Here is a 19,378-nt window from a genome sequence, read left to right on the forward strand (position 1 = left end):
CAAATAAAGAGACATCAATATGAATAAATGAAATTACAGATATATACATAAGTGCTGTGGGGCGTGGAGGGGGGAAAGAGCAGTGTGGAGTGGGGAAAGAGCAAAGGGAGCAAAGTCAGGGTGACCCAGAAGGGAGTGATAGATGAGGAAAAGTGGGGCTTAGTCTGGGAAAGCCTCTTGAAGGAGATGTTTGAAGTGGGATAGAGTAATTGTCTGGCTGATTTGAGTGGTGGAGGAGCATCCCACGGCAGAGGTAGGATGAGGGCCAGGGCTCAGGGGCGAGACAGGTGAGTTTGAGGCACAGGAGAAGGTGCCAGATGGAGGGTTTTGAAAGATAGGGGGGAGGGAGGAGGAGGAAGAGCTGGAGACCAAGACTCTCATCTGTGTCAACTCTCCCCGAGGTTAATCCTCTCACTGGTGAATACTGTAATTCATAGCGCCCTTCAAGAGATGGCAATAATAATGATAATAATAATAGTATCACTAATGATAAAAATAATAATGGCATTTGCTAAATACTTACTATGTGCCAAACACTCTACTAATCGTTGATACAAGATAATGAGATCAGACACAGTTCCTGTCCCCCATGGGGCTCAAAATCTAACTAGAAGGGAAAACAGGTGTTGAATTCCCATTTTACAGATGAGGAAACTGAGGCACAGAGAAACAAAGTGACTTGCCCCAGATCAGACAGCAGGTAAATGGCAAAGCCAGAATTAGAACCCAGTTTCTCCTAATCCCAAGCCAGTGGTCTTTCCACTAGACCGAGCTGGTTAAAAATTAGCACGGTCACACATGCGACCACACCTCTGCACATACACATAATTTTCTTTTTATAACATACTCACCGATTCTGATCCACTTCTACTACTTCCCATCACATCCTTGTTCATTCATTCATTCATTCATTCATTCATTCATTCAATAGTATTTATTGAGCACTTACTATGTGCAGAGCACTGTACTAAGCGCTTGGAATGTACAAATCGGTAACAGATAGAGACAGTCTCTGCCCTTTGACGTGCTTACAGTCTAATCGGGGGAGACAGACAGACAAGAACAATGGCAATAAATAGAATCAAGGGGAAGAACATCTCATTAAAACAATAGCAAATAAATAGAATCAGGGTGATGTACATCTCATTAACAAAATAAATAGGGTAATGAAGATATATACACTTGAGCGGACGCGTACAGTGCTGAGGGGATGGGACCGGAGAGGGGGAGGAGCAGAGAGAAAGGGGGGAGAAGAGGGTTTAGCTGCGGAGAGGTGGTGGGGGGGGGGGGTAGAGGGAGCAGAGGGAAAAGGGGAGCTCAGTCTGGGAAAGGGGTATAGATCGTGCATAGGTGACACAGAAGGGAGAGTGCTTAGAGGAAATAAGGGCTTAGACCCGGAAGGCCTCTTGGAGGAGATGTGATTTTAGGAGGATTCTGAAGGTGGGGAAAGCAGTTGACTGCTAGATTGGAAGGGGGAGGAGGGAGTTCCAGGCCAGGGGCAAGATGTGGACAAGAGGTCGGGGGCAAGATAGATCTAGGTGCAGTGAAGAGGCTAGGTTGATAGGTTAGACGAATGAACTGTGTAGTTTGTGTTGTATTAGGACACAGCCCGGAAAGGTAGTCAATCATGTTTATTGAGCGCTTACTGTGTGCAGAACACCGTACTTAGCGTTTGGGAGAGTTCAATACAACAATAAACATGTTCCCTGCCCACAACAGTCTAGAAGGGGAGACAGACATTATAGAAATAAGTAAATCACAGATGTTCACATAAGTGCTGTGGGGCTGGAAGGAGGGGATGAATAAAGGGAGAAAGTCAGGGTGATGCAGAAGGGAATGGGGGAAGAGGAAAGGAGGGCTTAGTCAGGGAAGGCCTCTTGATGAAGATGTGCCTTCAATAAGGCTTTAAATTGCCTGTCGGATATGAGCAGCGAGGGTGTTCCAGGTCTGAGGTTTGGAGGTACAGTGACAAGGTTTGGGTTAGAGAAGGCAAATATGCAGGTTGGGTTGTAGCCGGAGAGTAGTGAGGTGTGTTAGGATGGGGAGAGCTGATTGAGAGCCTAAAAGTCGATGGAAAGGAGTTTTTATTTGAAATGGAGATCAGTGAGCAACCACTGCAGATTTTTGTGGAATGGGGAGACATGGATGGACTGTTTTTTTTAGGAAACTGATTTGGAAAGCAGAGTGAAGTATGGACGGGAAAGGGGAGAGTCAGGAGGCAGGAAAGTCAGGGAGGAGGCTGATACAGTAGTCAAGGCAAGATATGATAAGTGCTTGGAACAACATAGCCATCTGAATGGAGAGGAAGGAGTAAGTTCTAGAGATGTCATGAAGGTAGAACCTACAGGATTTGGTAAAAGATATAGAGTTGCAGTTGAATAAGAGTCAGGATTATCAGCTTGTGAGACAGGTAGGATTTTGTCTGCTAAATCTGCTGTACTGCACTCTCGCAAGTGCTTAGTGCCATGTTCTGCACCCAATAAGTGCTCAGTAAATATCACTGATTGACTGATTGATTGGTGTTGCCTAGAGAAGCAGCATGGCCTAGTGGCAAGAGCACAGGCTTGGGAGTCAGAGGTCGTGGATTCTAACTCCAGCTCCGCCACTTGTCTGCTGTGTGACCTTGGGCAACTCACTTAACTTCTCTGTGCCTCAGTGACCTCATCAGTAAAATGGGGATTGAGACTGTGAGCCCCACATGGGACAACCTGATTACTTGAATCTACCCCAGTGCTTAGAACAGCACAGAGTAAGTGTTTAACAAATACCATAAATTGTTATTATTATTATCCCACTTTCCTTCAATAACAATGGTATTTGTTAAGCATTTACTGTGTGCCAGGCACTGTACTAATCACTGGGGTGGATACAAGCAACTCCGGTTGGACAAAGTCCCTGTCCTACGTGGAGTTCACAGTTTCAATCTCCATTTTACAGTAGATGTAACTGAGCCCCTGAGGAGTGAAGTGACTTGCCCAGGGTCACACAGCAGACAGGTGGCAGAGTAGGAATTAGAACCTATGACCTTCTGACTCCCAGGCCCATGCTCTATCCACTGTGTCACACTGCAGAGAAGACTGTCACCATCATCATCATCAACAGCAGGTGTATGCGGACTTGTACTAGGTCTCTGATAACATAAAATGGAAAGAAAGGACATGGGTCCCTACCTCTGAGGAAGTTCACAATCTAAGAAGAGAGAGAAGCAGAATACTTACAAAGACAATATGCCAAGTGGTAGAGTAGCTACGAAATAATAGAAACTAAAGTCTTACGGGAAGCAGCGTGGCTCAGTGGAAAGAGCCTGGGCTTCGGAGTCAGAGGTCATGGGTTCGACTTCCGGCTCTGCCACTTGTCAGCTGTGTGACTGTGGGCAAGTCACTTAACTTCTCTGTGCCTCAGTTACCTCATCTGTAAAATGGGGATTAACTGTGAGCCTCACGTGGGACAACTTGATTACCCTGTTATGTATCCCAGTGCTTAGAACAGTACTCTGCACATAGTAAATGCTTAACAAATACCAACATTAATAAAGTCAGCAATTAAATTATTCAATAAATCAATAATGAACAGAGATACACAAGAATACAAAGGGGGCTAATTAATAGCATGACCTAAACAGTGTTGGGGGATAAAGAGGAAAACCTCTTGGAGAAGGTGTGTTTTTCGAAGGTCTTTGAAAGTGGGGGTGGGTTGTAGTTGGGAAGGTTTTTGGAGGGAGGAGAATCCCATGAAGAGATAAATTCAGGATTAGATCAGAGATTGGAGGGTAATAAATAGAAATAAATAGTAGAAGACTGGCCTGGGGGGCAAAGAGTATGAAACCGCAGAGAGAAGAATGTATGTAAAGAGAGAGACATGCACTGAATCACCCTGAAGCCAATGTCTAGGAATTTGCTTGAATGCAAAGGATGTATTAAATTTGAGGCGTTGGTGTGATATGCAAGTAGAGATGATTTGAAGGCAGGATTTTTTTTGGGGGGGGCATTTGTTAGGTGTTTTCTATTTGTCAGGTACTGTACTAAGCTCTGTAGTAGATAGAAAATTGGACACAGCCCATGTCCCAGTTGGAGTTCACAGTCTCTTAATCCCCATTTTACAGGTGAGGTAATCGAGGCACGGTGAAATGAAGTGACTGGCCGATGGTCAGACAGCAGAAAACTGGCGAAGCTGGGATTAGACTCCAGGTCCTTCTGACTCCCAGGCCAATGTTCTCTCCACTAGGAAAAACTGCTTTTCTTGCCTGCTGTGTATCCTGGGGTGAGTCACTTAACTTCTCTGTGCCTCAATTTTCTCTTCTGTAAAATGGGGAGTCAATACTCAGTCTTTCTGATAAGGTACAGGGTCTGTGTTATCTTTGCTCTACCATAGTACTTACTACAGTGCTTGGCTCAGAGTAAGCACTTACCAAATACTATCATCATTATAAGATTTTGACTGAAGTCGGCCATATGCTGCTGTGACATTCAAATCATGGATTCTACTAACCGTGATGCTTGAACATAAAACCCAAATGTCAGAAAGGTCATACTTGCTTCTCTTCTGACCACTGGTAGGATAGCCATATTGTTCCCCTTGAATTCTGACAACCAAGTTGTTTCACGTTGAATCGGTGTTTAAAAGGGACTTCATCACTGCCATTCCTGGAGTTATTTCAGAGGCTAGCTCTACTAAACTTTGGGGCAGTAGTTCAATCCTGGGTCGTAGACACGATCCAGGGAAGCAGGATGGCCTAGTGGAAAGAGTATGGGCCTGGGAGTCAAAGGACCTGGGTTCTAATCCTGGCTCTACCACTTGGCTGCTAAGTGACCTTGGGCAAGACACAGTCTATCGCATTTATTGAGCGCTTACTATGTGCAGAGTGCTACATTAAGTGCTTGGGAGAGCACAATACAACAGAATTGGAAGACACATTCCCTGCCTACAACTAGTTTACATTCTAGAAGGGTACACAGACATTAACATGAATAAGTAATTTATAATATACGATTTAAAGATATATACATAAGTGCTGTGGGGTTGGGGCTGGAGTGAATATCAAATGTCCAAAGGTCACAGATCAAAGTGCATGGATGATGTAGAAGGGAGAGTCAGGAAAAAGAGGGCTTAATCGGGGAGCTTAACTTCACTATCCCTCAGTTACCTCATCCGTAAAATGGGGATTAATACCCTAAACCCCACATGAGACAGAGACTATGTCTAACCCACTTATCTTGTATTTACCCGAGTGCCCCGCACATAGTAAACTCTTAACAAACACCATAATTTAAAAAGCGGGGAGGCTCTTTCCCTAGCACAAAGTTTGCTTCAGAGTACAGGGTTAAGCAAATCTAAATTGCGTTTCCCATTAAGTGGACTACTCAAATACTGAATGAGTAGGGCCCAGTGCTGTGATGATTGGAGCTTCCAACAAGAGGGAGGAGGAAAGGCTGGAAGCATTTGGAATTGTCGTTAGAAGAGACGAAAGAACCAAAGGGAACAGCTGCAGCAATCTCTGAATCTGGGAAAGAGACATAGATCCCTGAAGGCTTCCTTACTCTCAGGAAAGGGAAAAGGACAACCAGTCCTTGAGGCATATGCTATCAGGGGTGGAAGAAACAAATGAGCGAGTGAAAGAAATAACATCTCTTTTCTGTTTGAACAACCAAAACAAAAAGAGTAGAGTTAGAGAGAAGGGAGAAGAGTCAAAGTCAAATTGAGATTGTGAAAGATGAACCCCAAAAGAGAAGGCAAGAGAGGAAAGTATGGAAGAAAATGAAAAGAAAAAGGTACTGAGTGGAATAATGAATGTTTATGTTCTTTTACTGCCACAGGGCAAAGGATTCTGGGCTTGTGGCTTAAGAAGGGTGGAGGATCAGTACTTTGGGTTTCTGTTCATCTCTTTTCCTCTCTGGCACAAAGATATCTCATCCCCCATGAGGAGCCATTTCTTAGTTGCCAAAACCATTTGCAAATCCTCAAAACCTCATCTGAAGCTGGCTTGCTGCCTCAGTAAGGAAGCTTTCTCCAGTCTCAGGGTTTTGGTGAAGGAGATGAATTACATCAAGCTTTTCTTTAAGATTACAACTAAACTGATTTTGGTGCATCAGAAAAAAAGGGACTCATTTTTCAGACTCACCTCCTCTTTGGGTAAATTTAATCAAGTGACATAACAAGCTTTTTGCATCAAGATTCCTCTGTCTCCCTTGCTCATGACGCTTCAGAGGCTGTAATCGAAAATTCCACATAATATTCAATTGTATTTATTGAATGCTTACTGTGTTTAGGGCACTATAGTAAGTACTTGGGAGAATATGATATAACAATAAGCAGACATAATAATAATAATGTTGGTATTTGTTAAGCGCTTACTATGTGCCGAGCACTGTTCTAAGCGCTGGGGTAGACATAAGGGAATCAGGTTGTCCCACTTGGAGCTCACAGTCTTAATCCCCATTTTACAGATGAGGGAACTGAGGCACAGAGAAGTTAAGTGACTTGCCCACAGTCACACAGCCGACAAGTGGCAGAGCAGGGATTCGAACTCATGAGCCCTGACTCCAAAGCCCGTGCTCTTTCCACTGAGCCACGCTGCTTGCCCACAAAGAGCTTACAGTCCATAATAATTGTGGTACTTGTTAAGCATTTACTATGAGCCAAATATTGTTCTAAGCACAGGGGAAGACACAAGTTAATTAATTTGGATGCAGTCTCTGTGCCACATGGCACTCCCAGTCTAAGCATGAGGGAGGAGGATTTAATGTTTGTTGTGTCTTTTGCTGTCAAATCATTTCCGACCCAAAGAGACTCTATTGACACATTTCTCCCAAAACATTTCGTCTGCAGTCTCTCTGGTAGTAGATCCATAGAGTTTTCTTTGTAAAAATCCGGAAGTGGTTTACCATTGCCTCCCTCTGTGCATTAAACTTGAGTCTAAGCCCTCAACTCTCTCCTATGCCACTGCCTCCCAGCATAGTTTAGTTTTGAACTTGTAGCAGATTGTCTTCCACTCGCTAGCCAGTGGCCAAGCTAGGAGTGAAATGGACAGGCCTCTGTTTGACTCTCCCTCCTCTAGCCGAGACTGGTAGAGTACTGGAAACTCTCCAGGTGCAAACCTGAGAGGGTCTAGGATTTAATATCCATTATTATTTTAATAATGATAATAGTATTTGTTAAGTACTTACTATGTGCCAGGCACTGTACTAAAAATTGGGGTGGATACAAGTAAATCATGTAGGACAGAGTGGGGCTCACAGTCTCAATTTCCATTTTACAGATGAGGTAACTGAGAAGTGAAGTGACTTATCCAAGGCCATGCATCAGGCAAGTGGAGGGCTGAGCTTAGCACCCATGACTCCCAGGCCCTTGCTCTATCCACTGTGCCTTGCTGCTTTCCCACCCCCAACTTCTAATCAGGTAACAGGCACAGAGAAGTTAAGGGACTTGCCCAAGGTCAAAGAGCAGACACGAGGCAAGAGCCAGGATTAGAACACAGGTCTTTTGACTGATGCCTGTTGACTTGTTTTGTTGTCTGTCTCTCCCCTTCTAGACTGTCTGCTTGTTGTTGGGATGGGATTGTCTTTGTTGTCAAATTGTACTTTCCAAGTGCTTAGTACAGTGTTCTGCACACAGTAAGTGCTCAATAAGTACAACTGAATGACAGAATGAATGACTCCCAGAACCATGCTCTTTCCACTAGGCCATGATGCATCTCTAGTTAAACCAACTATTTGATGTGTTACCACAATCCATCATAACCTCTACCTTGCTCTCCAAATCAGGTGAACTCTTAAATCTGTTTTTGCCCGATTGATTTATTGAAAATCACGAATGATTCTTTAAAAAAAGGGATGTGTCACCTTCAAAAAATGTCTCTTTATAAGGCAAAGGAGAGAATTCACACTGATCCTGGCACTAAATCTTTTAAAAACCTGGGATCCTAATTGGCATCCAGTGATCCATTAGGGCATCCTCAGCATCTACGTGCAGCTATCCACATTGGGTGAATTAAGAGAATGTTGGAAGACTCAAAGAAAACCTCACAGTTTTGCATAAATCACTGATACGATCACACTCTTTATGAAATAACTTATAAAACAGGCATGGGCACAGAAGTCCTGCTAAAGTCCTAAAGGTAAGGACAGTGTCTTCATAGAGAAGCAGTGTCACCTAGAGGAAAGAACACAGGACTAGGACCCAGAGGACCTGGGTTCTAATCGCAGCTCTTCCACTTACCTGCTGTGTGACCTTGGGCAAGTCATTAGCTTACCTGGGCCTCCATTTCTTTCATCTGCAAAATGAGGGTCATCTCTCTCCCTGTTACTTAGACTGGGAGCCCCATGTGAGATTTGACTATCTTGTATCTACCCCAGAGCTTAGTTCAGGGCTTGGCACGACTAAAGCTATTTGCTATTGTCTTAATGAGATATTCATCCCCTTGAGTCTATTTACTGCTATTGTTCTTGTCTGTCTCTCCCGATTAGACTGTAAGCCCATCATGGGGCAGGGACTGTCTCTATCTGTTACCGATTTGTTCATTCCAAGCGCTTAGTACAGTGCTCTGCACATAGTAAGCGCTCAATAAATACTATTGAATGAATGAATAAAGCACTTAACTCACAATTATTCTCATTACTTATTCTGTTGTACTCTCCCAAATGCTTAGGACAGTGGTCTGCACATAACAAGTACTCATTAAATTTCACGACTTGATTGACCAGTATCTGCTGCCTTTGGGTTCTCAAAGATCCTATGGACTGCACCTTAGCTAGTCATGGTTGGGGGAGAAAGTGTGGATTTCTAAGCACAAAGCATCCTCACTCCTGCAGAAGCTCACATATACCTCCTGATGCCATTTTGATTACTCTTCCCATAAATACTTCTTTGTCTGTCTCCCCTTTTAGCTCCTTGTGGGTGGGAAATAATAACAATAATAATAATGATAAAGATATTTGTCAAGCACTTACTATGTGCCAAGCAAATGTGTCACTTATTTTCTACCTCTTCAGTACTGAGGGCAGTATATTGCATCCAGCGGGTGCCCAGTAAATGCTATCATTACTAAGATATCCATTTCCCCTCTAGCCATTGTGATCTGAACAGTGCTCACCTCAAATACAAGGGGCCAGGAAAGGGGTGACACTGTGTTTTCACAGGCTCAGGTTGCTGAGGTGCCAAACTTTCTCACTAGGACCCAAAACCTATGGGTATAATTATTGTTAAACTCCATCCCTCTCTTTCTTACTTAGACTATGAGCCTCAGGTGGGACAGCGACTGCAACAATTAACTTATCTACCCCAATGTTAAGAACAGTGTTTGACACATAGTGTTTGTCAAACACACAGTGATTGCTTAACAAATATCATAAAATACAATCCTCTACATAGTGTAGTTGTCTCGACAGGAAAATTCAAAAGGAATGTCCACCCAACACTGTGAGATTCATGGATGTAAAGCACTGAATAATTCCTTCGATATCTGGGAAGACTCTCTCCATTATCTTAGGCTCTGCCACTTGCCTGCTATGTGACTTGGGACAAGTCACTGGGAGCATGGGCCTGGGAGACAGAAGGTCATGGATTCTAACTCTGGCTCCGCCACTTCACTTGTCTGTTGGGCAAGTCACTTCACTGCTCTGTGCCTCAGTTACCTCATCTGTAAAATGGAGGTTGAGCCAGTGACCCCACTTGGGACAGGGACCATGACCAACCTGATTTGCTTGTATCCACCCCCATGCTTAGTACAGTGCCTGGCACATAGTAAACGCTTAACGAATATCATCATAATTACTATTATTATTATTCTCTCTACCTCATTTCTTCCCTCCCTAAATAAGACTATAAATCTAATGTGGGACAGGGACTGTGTCCAACCTAATTACCCTGTATCTACCCCAGCACTTAGTATAGTATTTGGCATGTAGTAAGCACTTATCTAATACTATTATATTAAAAAAAATACCTTCCACATCTCCCTCCAGGACTCTTCTTGTCAGGATCTGGTGAATAAAGAATCCAAGAGATGACATCCCTCTCAATTTCCACTTCTGAAGCATTCGAGAGTCATCTAACCTCTAACCAGCTCTCCCACTCGTCAGCTGTGTGACTGTGGGTGAGTCACTTAACTTCTCTGGGCCTCAGTTACCTCATCTGTAAAATGGACACTAAGACTGTGAGCCTCATGTGGGACAACCTGATTACCCTGTATCTCCCCCAGCGCTTAGAACAGTGCTCTGCCCATAGTAAATGCTTTCCAAATACCAACATTATTATTATCTAATCACTGTTACACTGACAACCTCCCTTAGTACTTTTGTAAATCGTTTAGGTGCCTTTTACATAGAGTACAGCACAGCTGTACGACTGTAAGCATTACTTCAAACAGCTGACTGTGTCCCTACTTATTGGTGATTTTGTCCTTCCATTTAATATTAAGTTCATTCATTCATTCAGTCAATCGTTTTTACTGAGCACTTACTGTGTGCAGAGCACTATATTTAGAGCTTGGAAAGTACAATGCATCAATAGAGAGAGATCATCCCTACCCACAATCAGCTTACAGTCTAGAGGCAGGGAGACAGACATCAAAAGAAGTAAACAGACAGCAATATAAATAAAATTATAGTTCTATACATATATACATAAGTGGTGTGGGGCAGGGAGAAACGGGGAAGAGCAAAGGGAGTGAGCCGAAGCGGAAGGGAAGGGGAGCTGAGGAAAATGGGGCTTAGTCTGGGAAGACCTCTAGGAGGTAGTGTGCCTTCAGGAGGGCTTTATAGGAGGGAAGAGTCATTTTTTGACAGATTCGAGGAAGAGGGCATTCTGGGCCAGGGGTAGCATGTGGGCCTGGGGTCAGCGATGGGATAGGCGAGATCAAGGCACAGGGAAACGGTTAGCACCTTTGCCTATCAACCTCCGCACGATACAAAAACTCCTCACTCTTGACTTCAAAGCTCTCCATCACCTTGCCCCCTTCTACCTCACCTCCCTTCTCTCTTTCTACTGCCCACCCCGTACACTCCGCTCCTCTGCCGCTCACCTCCTCACTGTCCCCCGTTCATGCCTATCCCACCGTCGACCCCTGGCCCACATCCTTCTGCTGTCCTGGAATGCCCTCCCTCCTCATCTCTGCCAAACTAACTCTCTTCCCTTCTTCAAAGCCTTACTGAGACTCACCTCCTCCAAGAGACCTTCCCAGACTGAGCTCCCCCCTTTTCCCTCTGCTCCCCCTCCACCCTCTGCTCCTCCTTCCCCCTTCACCTCCCCTCAGCTGAGCCCCCTTTCCCTCTGCTCCCCCTCCCCTGCCCTCCCCACTCCACCTTCTGCTCCTCCCCCTCCCTCCTTCTCCCCTCAGCACTGTGCTCATTTGTATATATTATTTATTACCCTATTTATTTTGTTAATGAGGTGTACATCCCCTTGATTCTATTTACTCTGATAATGTTGTCTTGGTTTTGTTTCATTCTGTTTTGCTCTGTCTGTCTCCCCCAATTAGACTGTGAGCCCATCATTGGGCAGGGATTGTCTCTACCTGTTGCTGAATTGTACATTCCAAGCACATTCCAAGTGCTCTGTACATAGTAAGCACTCAGTAAATACTATTGAATGAAAGGAGCTGGTAGTGTGTGTGGGCTGAGAAGCAGCGCGGCTCAGTGGAAAGAGCCCGGGCTTTGGAGTCAGAGGTCGTGGGTTCGAATCCTAGCTCTGCCACTTGTCAGCTGTGTGACTTTTGGCAAGTCACTTCATTTCTCTGTGCATCAGTTACCTCGTCTGTAAAATGGGGGGGTGAAGACTGTGAGCCCTACGTGGGACAACCTGATTACCATGTATCTACCCCAGAGCTTAGAACAGTGCTCTGCACATAGTAAGCGTTTAACAAATACCAACATTATTATTATGTTAAAGGAGAGAAGGGAGGTGAGGTGGGAAGGGGAAAGAATGGAGAGCTTTGAAGCCAATAGTGAGGAGTATGGTTTGAAGGTGTCTAGTGAAAACGCTCAAGAAACGGGCAACATCTTCTGTAGTAGGTTCAAGCCTCATGGCCCACTAAAAGGTTGGACACTGCTGGAGAAGCAACACTGCATAGTAGAGAGGTCATGGGCCTGGGACCTGGGTTCTAAACGCAGATCGGCCAATGACTCTGTCAATTACTTGCTGTGTGACCTTGGGCCGATCACTTGGTTTCTCTGGCCCTCCGTTTCCTCAACTGTAAAATGGGGATTCAATATCTGATCTGTATGACCTTGGGCAAGTCACTTCACTTCTATGTCCCTGGACATGGGAGAGAGTCTTGGGAGGGGCCTCGAGTTTACTGCGTGGAAGGCGGCAATGATAAACTGCTTCTGTATTTTTACCAAGAAAACTCTAAGGATACACGAAAGGAATTGTCTCTATCTGTTACCGAATTGTACTTTCCAACAGCTTAGTACAGTGCTCTGCGCACAGTAAGCGCTCAATAAATACGCTTGATTGAATGAACTAATGAATGAAGGAGACTATGAGCACCCGTAGGACAGGGACTGTGTCCAAAACCCGATTTGCTTGTATCCACCCCAATGCTTAGTACAGTGCCTGGCTCCTAGTAAGCACTTAACAAATACCACAATTATTATTATTATTACTTAAGACCGTGAGCCCTCTGCATGACAGGGACTGTGTCCAACCTAACTGACTTGAAACTGCCCCAGCCCTTAGAACAGTGTCGGTACATTATAAGTGCTTTACAAATTCTACAGAACAAACAGTTACTTCAGCCCTAGCTCTTCGACATAATAGTAATAATAACTGTGGTATCTATTAAGGGCTTACTATGTGCCAAGGACTGTACCAATGACTGGGGTAGAGTTAAATCAGATCTTAGATATATCATCATTTCCCTCCTTCCTCAGCTCTGTACATTATTTTAGAATCTATCTCTGCTGCTGGATTATAAATTTTCTAAGGGCAAAGCTCATGTCTACTAATTCTATTGTACTTTCCCAAGTGCTTAGTACAGGGTAGGACAGTAGGTCCTCATTGTTGATTGATTAAAGCATGATGGCCATCATCCAACTCCTGACTACATTCACTGACAGATACTATAAACGGGAAGAGAAAGATGTGTAGCCTTGTGCTGTTAATAATAACAGTAGGATGAAAGAGTGATTTGTACCCAGGAATCAGATGGTGTAATGCCCAAGGAATTAACATTTGGAGACTTCAAATTCCAAAGCGTATTTCATCTTTACATAAGTCTCTCAAAACCCCTCCATCTCTCCAAGTTCCACCCTAATCATCCTTCACTCTGAGTTTGTGGATTAAAGACAGAGTTCAATCCAATTTGTCAAAGTTGGCCTTTTGACTCCAGAACAGCATACCTCTCCCCTCTAGCCCTCACATGTAACCTCTGTTGGGAGGAATTCATTTTACTCTAACCCAATCCTCCACAAGTTCACCAACTCTTCATAATTCGTGATGAAATCCTTAACCTCCAGAAGGCCTGCCAGAATGTCCTTGGGGAGGTATCTGGGGAGAATAGGCAGAGGCTGGAAACATAAATTACAGAATCTTCTGCTGGAAGATCTCTTCTATTCCCCGACCTTCAAGCAAAACTGTATATGTCCTTTGGAACGTGTTACCAGCACTCCAGAGCACGGGGTGGAAAGTGTTCTTGGCATTCTTCCATTAAGGGAAGGATTTGGGAATCTCTTCCTACAATGGAGGAGTGCGATTTCATTGCCAAGGGAGAATGGGCCCAGCCATTGCCCTGGGCATAATACTCAGCCTATGGCCTAGGGAGGTGCTCATGTTCTTACTTCAGTGGAAGTAGCATGGCCTAGTGGATAGAACCCGGGTCTGTGTGACAAAAGGACCTGGGTTCTAATCCAGATCTGCCACTTCTCTGTTATGGGACCTTACACAAGTCACTTCACTTCTATGGGCCTCAGTTACCTCATCTTTAAAATGGGGATTAAGACTTTAAGCCCAATGTGGGACATGGATTGTGTCCATCCTAATTATTTTATATTTGCCCCAGCACTTAGAACAGTGCCTGGCAGAGAGTATGTGCTTAACAAATTCCATTAAAAAAAAAGTGGAAGTGGCATAGCTTAGTGGAAAAGACCACAGGCCTGGGAGTCAGAGGACTTGGGTTCTAATCACTGTTCTGCTAACTGCTTGCTCTGGGACCCTGGGCAAGGCCAGGGTCTTCTCTGTGCCACAGTTTTGTCACCAATAAAATGGAGATTAAATACATGTTCTCCTTCCTACTTAGATAGTGAGCCCCATGTGAGGCAGGGAACCTGATTGATTCATATCTATACCAGGGCTTAGAACAGTTACTGACACCAGTAAATATAATAATAATCTTAATAACAACAGCAACGATACCATTTGGCCCAGTCCCAAGCCACATGAAAATTATTGCTTAAAACAATAATAATAACAATAATTATGGTATTTGTTGAGCATTTACTATGTGATAGACACTGTACTAAGTACTGGGGTGGTTACAGTAAATTGGGTTGAACAATGTCCCTGTCCCCTGTGGGGCTCACAGTTTTAATCCCCATTTTACAGATGAGGTAACTGAGGCCCAGAGAAGTGAATTTGCTTGCCTAAGGACACAGAGCAGACAAGAGGAGGAGCCGGGATTAGAACCCATGACCTTCTGACTCAGACCTGTACTCTATTCATTTCGCCATGCTGCTTCTCATAAAAGAGCTTCTCTAAAAGTGTTTTGAGAATCTAGGGAAGGACTGGATCTCCCTACTTTTGACCAGGAAAGGATTGAGCAAGACTTAAAACTTAAGAGCAGGGAGTGTGTCTACCAACTCCGATGTACTGAACTCTCCTGAACATTTACTACAGTGCCCTACATGCAATAGTACTCAATAAATGCTACTGACTGAGATTTTCAGAAGGCAGAGGGTTGAGAATGGAAGAATCTCAAAAGTCAGTGCTTGGAAGAAAACGAGAGCAAAAAGATACAATCCCAACCTTCACAAATGCAATGATTTACACTTATAAGGAAAAGAATGGATGAATGAATATAATAATAATAATAATAGTGTTGGTATTTGTTAAGCGCTTACTATGTGCAGAGCACTGTTCTAAGCGCTGGGGTAGACACAGGGGAATCAGGTTGTCCCACGTGGGGCTCACAGTCTTAATCCTCATTTTACAGATGAGGTAACTGAGGCACAGAAAACTTAAGTGATTTGCCCACAGTCACACAGCTGACAAGTGTCAGAGCCGGGATTCGAACCCATGAGCGCTGACTCCAAAGCCCGTGCTTTTTCCACTGAGCCACGCTGCTTCTCTATAATATATAAAAGTCTTAAATAGTAGAATATGCTAATCCATATAAGAGTGCTCTGCTTGTCTGTAAATACAAAAGTGTAAATATGTTAGTTCAGAAAAGACGATCTAGGAAGAAAATTAATCAAGGGAATGCCTCCTGGAGGAGAGGGGATTTTAGAAGGGCTTTGAAGATGAGGAGACTTGTTTGCCAGATTAAAATGGGGAAGAAGTTCCAGGCTGGAGAGAGAGCAGGAGCAAAGGCCCAAGGGTGACAGAGGTGAGAGCCAGGGGAGTGTGAAATTTCCCTTGGGAGGAACAAATTGTATGAACTTTGACAAGCAGGTGAAGCAGAGGAGTAACCTAGCCTAGTGGTAAGATCATGGGCTGGGAGTCAGAGAACCTGGGTTCTAATCCTGGCTCCACCACAATAATAATAATGGTATTTCTTAAGAGCTTACTATGTGCCAAGCACTGTTCTAAGCGCTGGGGTAGATAGAAGGTCATCAGGTCTTCCCACATGAGACTCACAGAATTTATCCCCATTTTACAGATGAGGTCACTGAGGCACAGCGTGGAATCCCGACTCTGCCACTTGCCAGCTGTGTGACTGTGAGCAAGTCACTTCACTTCTCTGTGCCTCAGTTCCCTCATCTGTAAAATGGGGATTAACCATGAGTCTCACGTGGGACAACCCGATTACCCTGTATCTATCCCAGCGCTTAGAACAGTGCTCTACACATAGTAAGCGCTTAACAAATACCAACATTAAGTGGCTTGACCAAGATCAGACAGCAGACAAGTGGTAGAGCTGGGATTAGAACCCATGTCCTCTGACTCCCAAGCCCATGCTCTTTCCACTAAGCCACACTGCTTCTCTGCACCTACCTCTCAGGCATGTACTCTCTGCATGACCTCGGTCAATTCACTTCACTTCTCTGTGCTGCATTACTCCATCTGTAAAATAGAGATTCAATACATGTTCTCCCTCCTACTTAAACAGTGAGCCCCATGTGGGACAGTGACCGTGTCTGACCTGATTACCTTGTCTTCTCCAGTGCTTAGTACAATGCTTAATACATAGGAAGTGCTCAACACAAGCCACAATTATCAATCAATGATACTGAGCACTTAGTATGTGCAGAGCACTGTACTAAGAACTTAGGAAAGTACATCTTTTTATTTGAATTTTCCTAAGCACTGTTCCAAGTGCTAATTACAGTGCTTGGGACAAAGTAAGCACTCAATAAATACTTTTAACTGATAAATTGATTCATTGAGTGCCTCCCGAGTGTGAAGAGCCACATTAAGCAACAGGGAGGGTATAACACAGCGTATTCCTTACCTTCAAGGAGCTCGCTATTTTAAGGGATAGGCAGACCAACAAGAATGAGTTACAAAGAATATGCCCAGGATGATACGACATGAAGCAGGTCAAAGTAATAGTACAGCAGCAGAAGTAATCAGATTAAAGTAGAATAAGATGGATATATATGTATTTGTTGAAGATAGGAATACTCAAGTGCTAAGGGTGTTGGTGTTTGAGATAATGCAGTAATGGGAATGTTAAGCATTCAGGGAGGGATAGCATTTTAGGGAGCCTATAAAGATTGGAGAAATTAGGCTCTGGTGGATTTAAAGAGAAAGGGAGTTCCAGATAGGGGAGAGAGGATGAGAACAGGGTCAGAGGTGAGAATGTTTGTTTGGGAGGAGCATAGAGTACTTACTGGAGAGTAGTGGGTGAAGTGAGTGAAATGAAAAGCAGTTTGGTCTAGTGGAAATAGCACAGGCCAACTCTGCCACTTGTCTGCTGTGTGACCTTGGCCAAGTAACTTCAGTTCTCTGTGCCTCAGTTACCTCATCTGTAAAGGGGGAATTCAGACCGCGGGTGCTGTGTGTGATAAGGACTGTGTCTAACCTGATTATCTTGTATCTATCCCAGCTTGGCTCAAAACACGCACTTAACTCCCACCATAGAAGGGAGCCGGTAAGTACATATTACAGTTTTTTTTATTATTAAGTGCCATAGAGTCATTTCCGATTCATAGCGACACCATGGATATACTTTGTCCAGAGCATTCTGTCCTCTGCCATAATCCACAACCTTTCTAATCATTTTTCCATTATCGTTGTTATGGTCGCTATCTCTCTAGCTGCCGGTCTGCCTCTTCCACCGTTTCCCTGGACTTTTCCTAGCATTAGTGTCTTCTCCAGAGAATTAGTCCTCCTCGCTATGTATTCAAAATAAACTAATCTAAATCGAGCCATTTGGCCTTCCAAAGTCCACTTTGGTTTAATTTGCTCCAAAATCCGTTTGTTTTTTGGGCAGTCCATGGTATTGGCAAAAGTCTTCTCCAACACCACATTTCAAAATAATTGATCTTCTTTCTATTCTGTTTTTTCACTTCCAGCTTTCAGATCCATACATTGTCACTGGAAGCACCACAGAGTTGACAATTTGTATTTTTGTGGCCATTGTTACATCAGCAACATTTCATGACTTCTTCCAGGCTCTTCATAGCAAGACCTTTTACAATAGGAATAACAACTGCAAGAAGCAACTGGGTTTAGCTTTTGTTGTGCTGGACCACTCACATACCTGAACTCATACCATTAGAACTGCCACCCTCAAACGATCTTTAGTAACACAGATTCTCTGCTTCTCTCAGTAGGAACTCTACGTTGTCGGTGGGCCAGAGGCTGGAGCTGGGAAAATCCATGTTTGACATTATTCTTTCTCTCTCTCCCTGAAAAGAGCTTTTAAGCAGCAATAGTTTTGGCAATAACTAAGTGCAAAGTATTTTTATTAATTATATTTTACATTTTTGGTAATGATTTTTGAGTCCCAAATGACATAATTACGACGTGTGATTAGATGTTATGGGAGTCGGAGGGAAAAGCAGAGGGAAAATATGAACTCTCAGACCAGTCACATTTTTCCAATGGCAGAAACTCCCCCAAAACCTAATCCCAGCTGAACAGCCCCTGCCTTTGTGACCTCCATCTTGCTTTATGAATGTGCTAAACTGCCGGTTATTGTCTGAATGGGTTTGGATCTCGCTGAGGCGGTTTTATGTGCTGGAGACTCGACTGGAAAATAAAAAAAAAAAAGCAACACCACTTTTCCTCCCCGCACTCGCCGTTTCATTCACACGCAGAGAGACGGAGGATTGATTTTTCTGGGTGTGACCCCTTCTCCCCTTGGCATTTGGGAAAAGAAAACATCATCCAGGATCCGTCTGAGCACTGGCAAGTTGTTTTTGGAGAGTGGGCCGGTTTTTACACGATAAGAGTTTGCTGGAAACCGGTGTAAGGCCCCCCAATTCTTTATTACATAAAAACTTTTCCTGGCTTTGCAGCGCAGGAACAAGCATGTATATAATCCCTGATTCACATAAACGCATGGCATGTGCTTCAGATTTCAAACCCAAATATTTTTGCGCTCATACAGTAAAGACCCTTTGCTGGGGCCAGGCGTTGGTGTCTGACGATCATGGCTTTTTGTAGGCAGCCTGGATAAAAGGTTGTTCCTCAGCCCCACAGAGGATCAGTTTGACATCTCATAATCATGATTCTTCCTGAAAGGACTGCCGTAACAATTATTTGAAACAAGCCATCTTACAATTTCAACTGTGGTATCTAAAAGCAGTTCTGTGTGACCTTAGGCAAGTCACTTCACTTCTCGGTACCTAAGTGACTTCATTTGTGAAATGGGGACTGAGACTGTGAGCCCCATGTGGGACAGGGACTATGTCCAACCCAATTTGTTTGTATCCACTCTAGCGCTTAGTACAGTGACTGGCACAGAGGAAGTGCTTAACAAATGCCACAGTTATTATTCCTATTCAATTTGATAAGCTGGTTGTTATGGGAGATATCAATGTATGGGTTGGCGGCGTGCGGAGATATGGAAAAAAGACATTGGACAACATAAGAAGCACTGGATAGACCACAGGCCTGGGAGTCAGAAGAACTTGAATTCTAATCCCGGCTCCACCACATGCCCACTGTGTGAACTTGGGCAAGTCACGTCACTTCCCTGTGCCTCAGTTACCTCATTTGTCAAATGGGGATTAAGAGTGTGAGTCCCATGAAGAACAGGGACTGTGTTCAACCTGATTAA

General features: G+C 43.9%; 1 non-coding gene across 1 annotated transcript; it reads right to left on the minus strand.

Annotated features, from left to right (window-relative positions):
- Positions 1-6,966: 6,966 nt before the first annotated feature.
- LOC114810662 lies at positions 6,967-7,104 on the minus strand. Its single transcript, XR_003758357.1, has one exon. It is a non-coding gene; the product is annotated as a small nucleolar RNA SNORA7 (small nucleolar RNA).
- Positions 7,105-19,378: the final 12,274 nt, after the last annotated feature.

The sequence above is a fragment of the Ornithorhynchus anatinus genome, chromosome 3, assembly GCF_004115215.2.
Source record: "Ornithorhynchus anatinus isolate Pmale09 chromosome 3, mOrnAna1.pri.v4, whole genome shotgun sequence".
Taxonomy (NCBI): Eukaryota; Metazoa; Chordata; class Mammalia; order Monotremata; family Ornithorhynchidae; genus Ornithorhynchus; species Ornithorhynchus anatinus.